This window comes from Anopheles marshallii, chromosome 2, assembly GCF_943734725.1.
Source record: "Anopheles marshallii chromosome 2, idAnoMarsDA_429_01, whole genome shotgun sequence".
Lineage (NCBI taxonomy): Eukaryota > Metazoa > Arthropoda > Insecta > Diptera > Culicidae > Anopheles > Anopheles marshallii.
In genome coordinates, this window is record NC_071326.1 from 77,843,630 (window position 1) to 77,851,869 (window position 8,240).

The window sequence follows — 8,240 nt, forward strand, 5'->3', positions numbered from 1 at the left end:
GATTTACACAGTTGGCCTTTGCGAGGGCTTCTTCGCCGCTGCTACGTTGGCATTCAAAAGGATGCTCCCAGTAGCTGTTGCGAAACTATTCAGCGACCCGGTATTGTGCTACCATCGATCCGAATTTCGTGAGGTGTGATCGCACGACACGGATGTGGGCGAAGCGGTTCTGTCTGTTTAAAAAACCCCCGCCTGCTTGTGGTACAATTATTCAGTAGAAGAATCTATTTACACAGTTGGTTTAAAGCGGGTCAAGAAATGGCACCTTCAGAGTAGCTTTCCTGTGTTTTCGCTAAATAAATTATGATGAAGTTAATTACTTCAAGCGGAGCTCTTCAATTCAAAGATTCTTGAAAGAATTGCTGTCCAAATTAATGAATTCTTACGTGAACAAAGTGAACAAAGAAAAAAGCTCAAGATCCAACCCAACCTGACAAACTGCCAGCATGCATTATTGCAACAGTATTTGCATTCCAACCGAGTACATGACTTCCAACCGCATGCCACATCTATTCTCGCTAAACTACTCATCTCTTCGCTGCATGGGAACATATCTCTTACCGCGAAACACCCAACCCAACGCCGATGGCCGGATAGACGAACGACGAGACCTCCCAACGTGCTCCCAAGCAAACAAAAGCTCCACACAGCTCATGCCACAAAACGCTCGATGTTTTAAGCCGCTGATTACGTGACATCCAAACCGTCATTTTGAAGCAGCTTAAAGGGCTGTGGTGTGGTTATTATGTTCGAGAACATCGGCTTCTGTTCACATTTCTCACCTCATCTAGCTAGTCGTTTCCTTCCAGCGCCGCGTACATTCGATCTTCATTACGGCACCAACCGTCTTCTAGACTGTTTAACCAAGTGATCATTGCTTTGCGTCGTACTGAAGCGCTTCTGATTTTCACACTCGGCCGGTGTTATGGTGTCCTACATTGCTACCCCCTTGGCTCGGTTCATTGTTCCCCGAGCTCTCCCGCTCGCCAGTTCTGCCTGCCAGGCACCATCGTGGCATCTCGCATCCGATTACACCATAGATCGATTCTCTGCACTTCTTCTGTGTTTGCCCTTAATACAATTGAATCGCCCACGGAAAACCCTTTCGAAACCGAAACCGATTGTTCAGTTCGGGATTATTCTGCTCGTTTTTTTTTTGTCTCCTTCTTGCAGTCCCCTACAGTCATGTCAGTTGGCTTCCGGTTGCCGGTTGGTTCAATTCAACCTACCTACCTACCTTTCAATCAACCGTACGTACCGAGGCCAAGATGATCCCCGATCCGCAGGGTGAGCACCCCTTTCGAGCTGGGTCTATTTTTGCACATCTCTTTAGCGTACTCATGGCCTTACGGGTACGGGCCAAAACTGCAAAGGGAAATTTGCGCAACCGCGTAATCAATGAAAGTGAAAGGAACGAACGTACCAAGCGAACTGAGGATGAGCCGAACGATCGGCACCGGCTTCTGGCATTGTTAGTTGTGTTGGCAAATTATAGGTCTTATTTTTTTCACCCCCCAAAAGTCCTAATGAATTGCGAAGCTTCTGCAATGACGAGTCAATTGGTGCATGAAGATGGTTTCATCAGATGCAAATCTGGTGCAGCTTTGTTTTAAGCTATCTCTTCGTCGGTTCGGAGCTCGAGCCGCTGTATGTCACAACGACCGGATGGAGCTTAATGTGTACATGATAAAATAAACGAGAGATGTTATTTATTGCACAACTAAGATGAGAAGATATTGTATAATATTCGCTGATATTTAGATGTTTTTGGTCGCTTAAGAAACCTCGAGTCTCTCGTTTGGTGTTTATTCGTAAGGCCTTGAAGCTCATTCTGAGTTCATTTGCCATAAATAATGTAATCGTTCTGTTTAGCCTATCTGCTGTAGGTGTTGTCTAATATAGATTTCGCTCTGAATTCTACCAACAATCATGTTAAGTTCTGCCACTCTTAATTTATTCTGTGTAATTTCAACATTTTCAACCCAAATAGATCCAAATATTACAAAATACGCTCAGGTCCGGTTTGAAAAACCCAATTAAAAACATGTTAAACTCATCTCCAGTTCCCGCAAATCGAAATGCTTCATACATGCTAGACCCAATGTAACAAATTAATTAAAAAAGTTGGAACAACCACGCTCCATTTTAACCAGAGCACTAACAACCATCGTCAAACGCACCCCACGAATAGTCCCCGCATAATGTCCGAAACATTACATGTTTTCCGAGAAATATCTATTATCGACCATATTGCTTTGGTGCTCCACACCTACACACCGCAACCGTCTGCGAAGGCGTCCAGTTTGATCAGATTTACCGAAACGAAAAGGCTGAAAGTTTCGTATCGAACCAAATACACTTGTATGCACACATTGGAGGAGCAAATCAACCGGAGTCCTTTAAGCGAAACTCCCATCAAGTGCTCCAAGCGCCCCATCAGAAACGTCCCCGGGGACGCAACCCAATCCCCCGGAAAAGCACCGGCGGGCAAACAGAACTAATTAAAATCAGTTCCCTTTCAACCAGGGTGTCCTAATTAACTACTGCCGAAAGTTCCGCCGCTGCACGATCACGACGAAAACTCTGCGCGACAATGTGGTCCCGGGCCACCCGAGCTGTTGTGCTTGCAATCGCAAGACCGTTTTGAGAAGATGGTCGCTAGTGTTCGAGGTTTGCCCGCAGCACAACGCTTCCCTGAGTAGTCCCACTGCAATACCATTACGTAATGCGTGAAGTTCGGTACGGTAGTTCTCACCTCCGATGTATGGTACATGCGAGTGTCATAAATTTTAGGACCATAAAAGTGGCAGCTTTCCTTTGCCAGCTGCACCAGAGCTGGCGCACCGGCAGTCCCGCGGGAGTTCATCATTACATTAGCGGTGGTAAAATTTTCCAAAAGTTTCCCTTTCACCACCATGTGGAGTCCGCGGGTACAGAGAACCAACAACAGCAGATGATGATAATGGGCAAGCAGATAATGCACCTTACGGAAAATGTACATCAGGGTTGGAGGATCGTCGCTCAATGCTTCCGAAAATGGTCCCACTTCATGGGCTCCACACTCTTGCCGACATTGAAGTCGTCGCAGCTCGACGAAGAGTGCTTTTGGTCCCGAAAAGCAAAAGACAACTCCACTACGGTACACTCGAGAATAGGGCTCGATCTGAAGCGTACGTTTTCTAAATTTTTATTTCTTCCCGCTTCTTGTCTTAAGTGTCTCCGGGCACGTGGTAAACCACCGTCTATCCTTCAATTAAATACGATAGATTGTTGATGTAGTGTTTTCCTTTTGCATTGCACTTTCAACAGATGGGTTAAATAATCTTACTACCCAACAGTAGCAAGCACCGGGCGTAAGGGAAAGTCACCGCAACGAAAGACACTGCTACGTGAGCTGAAGCTGTGCGAAGTTCTCCAACAACATAACACGTATGAGGGAGAATAAACAACATAATGATTTCCTGTCCATTTCCATTGGATCACGCTTTTGATGCGAATGCACCCAAATGATCATCCATTTTCCAGGGATGGGGGAAAAGTAATCGTTTAAGTCACTTTGTACCAAATTTTATGACGTCAATTTTATTATTGAGTTGCTTTCTTTTGTACAATACAAATAGTCAAAATAAATTGCATTGCATTGTGAAAAATAATTCTAATTGCATGAAAAAAACTATCATTTTGTCATTTAGAAGCTGAAATTAAGCTCTTTAAAACGTTCGGGGATTTAAAGTAACTGTAGTCTTAGAGCTTATAGACTATCTTGAAGTTGGGGCAGCTCGGTGGTGTATTGGTAGCGGAACTAGTCTTCACAAGGCAGGACAGGTTCAAACTCCCATCCTGACTAATCCGTCGTACACAGGACCGACTATCCCGCTACGGGTAAATAAAACCGAAGAAATTGTAGTTGAAGTAGTTGTGCCGATGAAGACCTTAAAAGGGCCTATCGAATGCACAGCGATGAAAAGTCATAAAGGGGTACGTTTAAAACTCTGCTAGTAAATCCCCACAATCCTCAGAGCATGCATTATGCGCTAGGTAAAACACAGAAACACCACTTAGACAAGGAACTAACCACCGGAATGTTGTACAGCATCGCGTCCCCCTCACAGATCGAACCACCGTCTGTGCCTCCTCCTCAACCAATCGAGCGAAAATCAAACAATTTTATGTGCCTATTCGCACTGTGTGTCTACCAACGGCAGCCTGCAGCTTGGTTGCAGTTTAGAAAGTGAGCGTTTTCACGGTTTCCGGTCCGACGGCAAACGCCGGTGTGCGCACACCTTCCGAAAGGCCGCCCGATCGAAACCGTATACGCGCGTACGGTGTCGTGGAAATCGTACTAGCTGAAGCGGAAAAGAGGCAAATTCCCCTCATCGAATTCTTTTGCGATCCCCTTTCGCCATCGCCTGTCCCCTTTCCCAAAACCACATGGAAAATAAACACAAAAATTAACATCCCTCCCTCCCTTTTATTCAGTGATCGACTTTCGTTTGGTTTGTGCGCGCTCGCGCCTTATCAAAAGCGCGGGAATTGATAATGCTGCTTCTGGCAGTGCAAATCACCCTTCAAATGGTGGTTAGATGAGTTTTATGCAGTTCGAGATAAATACACAAAAGCTCTGCCAAAAGGCATGGAATTTCTGTGGCATCTCCAGACACATCGTGGAGTTGAAAGGAACTTTATCGATTCTGAAGGTATGATCGTTTGTTAGCTTTATAGCTTTATAGTCGATCAAAATAGAGCACTAGGATGTAGATCAGGAGCACAATAACGAGTTCCTGAGCTATAAATATCTCACATAGATCTCACTTTGCCGAGAAGAACAGCAGCCAACGTCTCTGATAGCATTAATCAATGTGTTCCTTTCGCTGTAAAAAGTCGATAAAACCGGCACACAATGAATGCGGTTGTGGAAAGTTTGGCTTCATTTTGACACCTCAATAAAAACGTGTCTTTTCCTTCTCAGTGCTCTCTCCTAGCGCTGCGTGCGGTTAACCATGGCCACCAATTAAGATGACAACGGTGACAAGTGTTCCGTGCCACCCGTCCAAACTCCGCACCGTAATGGGTTTCTTTCGTTCGATAAACATCAATATTGCATCCGGCAACACGTCCTTCGGTGTGCGATTCATACGCAAACCGTTGCGTTTGCGAGCACTGGGAAAGATTTCCCGTCCGAGTGTGCCACTAGCCAGCCGCCCGGGAGAGCGAAAACACTGAAACCTATCTGTCAACCGCAGAGCAAATCATTAGGCAGCGTCTAACGAACCCGATGCCAACCCTCCAACGACTGTGGATTTTATTGAATTGTGGTTTTGTTGTTGCAGCACCTTTGGCGCACGGAGAGAAAGAGTCTTTGCATGGGGTGTATTAGAGGCCTCTTATCGATCACTACGGTATCCGTTGATAACCGAACCCAATTACACACCTTGCCCAATTACGCACGCATTGCGGGGACGATGAGACAGTGTTGCTTTGTAAAAACGACAACGCTTTTAGCATCCTTCCGCCAAGCGTCTACTACTCCAACAGCAGATACCGTGGATCAGTTACACAGACCACCATGGTGGGTGACATTGGATGTGGCAACAGCGAGACGTAACAGCAGACGCGATGGAAACGCGTATGTCAATCTTATCGGGAATACATCATCCGAAAACACGCTCAGTGCTAGATTCGGAACAAGTGATAATAGGGAAACATTGCCACAAAGATATTTCCGATGGCAAAATACCTTGTTGGGCATTTTGCGCCGTTCCTGCCGGTCCGGTACTTCAAGGCTGCATGACCAAATAACACGACTTGAACCGAACACGATCACAAAAAGTGTAGCGGTAATGGATACATTATGATCGATTGAAATGTGCTTGTAAGTTGTAACACTCACAATGTGTAACGTGGAAAAAAAAGGGACCGGAATAAATTGTCATCACTCGCACGTATGTCGGCTGGAAATAGACGTTCGTTTGTTAACAGCCTGTCTGGGCGGCAAAAGTGTTTGGGGAGCTTATGAAGCTTATTCTCAAGTTCAAGTCACTTGCGTCATTCAGTCAATGTTTCGGGATGTTTCAAGGTGTGCATAGAACGACAAAGCATTCAATTGACATCAATGAGAGACATTAGGTTAGTATCAATTTGGTAATTCTAATTAAGATGTGAACTCAAATGCCTCGAATTTGTGGAGAAACTTTGAGGTATTTTGGACTATTAATTAGTGGTGGATGAATCTGATTCAGATTCATGCATCTGAGTGAATCTTTGAACCGAATCTTTGAAAATTTATGATCTCCAAGGAGCTCGTCTATGTCTATTCCCCTTCGCCATCATCAGCTGACAAACTTCGTTATAGGGCTCTGTGGATTCGTGAATCTTTTGAGAGTCGATTCCTGATATGAATCACTCCCCATTAAAGATTCATATAAATGACTCTTTTTACAAGATTACAAGAGTATAGAAGCACAACACTACTGTTAATGTACTCCGTATTGGATGTTGAGCAGTTGTCCTCAGTGATCTTCCCAGAAAAAAAGCTGTGTCTCACACGTGTCTCAGGCGTAATAGATGTACGACACCAGAGGCGCCTCATAGCGTGGCCCAAAAGAAAAAAAATACCCCTTTTCAGAATACCTAATTGATGGTGCCTCGACGTCGCATAAGCGGACCTGTTTTGCGCCACCGAATGACGCCACTCGATAACTCGCCTACACTCAGACCTCGCACACCAGCGTGCACGCGTTGGACATGGTAGATAAATGAACTAATTAATACTAGTAAAACATTCCATCCAGCTGGTGGAGTGTTTGTGTACTCGCTACCGTTTTCGCCCTTATCACACCGTTCTCGAATGTGGCTGAATCCACGCGCACATACGTGCAACGCGTCCACCAGTGTTGCCAGCGAAGCGAATTTCTCCTCCAACATGGCAGAACGTTTCCACAAGGCGCTTCCACGCGTTACGCCAGCTGCTATCTTAGCTTTACAAGTGCGAAGATCCTCTGACGCTATCATTCGCCGTTCGGAGAAAAAAAAAACACTGGTTACACGTTTTGTGTACAGCAAGCTGTTCCACGTTGTCGCTTTGCGTCGCCCTCGTCACAGCGTGTTTGTATCTTCACCCCAACTGCCTACAACTCAACCAAGAAACCGGTACTGATAACGATAACGCACACACATTTCAAACTGCCGACGAGACAAATGCGTTTTTATTGTTCAGTAAAGCGAACTGCCAACCAGCAGTGCAATAGTTCTGGACCTTTCAAGACATTCCAAGGAGTTACTGTGGAGAAAAATGATCACAGATGATGGTCTGTCGTGATACATTTGAAATGCCATAAAACACTGTCGACGTGTTTCGGACATCGCGGTGGAATTTCTGCCCCCTAGAACACACCGAGTGGCACTTGGCTCGACGAGGAACAATTACCTCTTATCACGCACACAGGGTGTTGTGGCCGCGATAGCGACACACACTGTGGCCACCAACCAGTGTTCGCCCAGTGTTTTTATCGCACGTCCCGGTGGGACACGGATATTTTGGGTCATTTTTTTTTCTTTTCTGGTCGGACAATGTCACTGGGGATTATGGGATCTCCGGTTGATTGATGTGACTCCATAACTACGTATGCGTTTACTCATCGTCTTGTAGCTAGACAACGCGGGTAACACGTTCGTTCTTGAGGTAGAAGAGAATTCCAACTGACATCAAGCATTCGTCACAATCTAAACCCCCCCCCCCCCCAAACGGTAGGATTAGACAGAAAGAAATGAGCTCATATCCGGTAAGGATCAATCGCTATGCATCAGTTAAGGATCTGACGTGCCACAAATATTATAGACACGCGAAGCGAACGGGAAGTATTGCAATGCCGGGTTCCGGAGCCAAAGTCCCGGCTGTCAAGCGAAACGATTGGTAACAGGCGGTATCCGATACTGTGGCAATATTGGGGCCACCCATCATTACTAGTCGGTAGGATCTCGAGAAGATGGAGATAAAATTCCAACATGTCACAGCCACTGATTACACTGCGTTTTGCTCCACGCCGCAGGTTCACTTCTCGTCTTCGGTTGCCAGTAAAATGAAAAACGAAACCGAGAGAGAGAAAAATACCCTCCTCAGGGGTAAGGCACCTAAACGAGACGGGATGGCTTTCGGGCCCTTCTGCCCGCGACCGGATGGCTGTAGGGAAAATCAAATCATAGCGAACCTTCCCGCGGAAGGTTCCGATCACGGCGGTCGT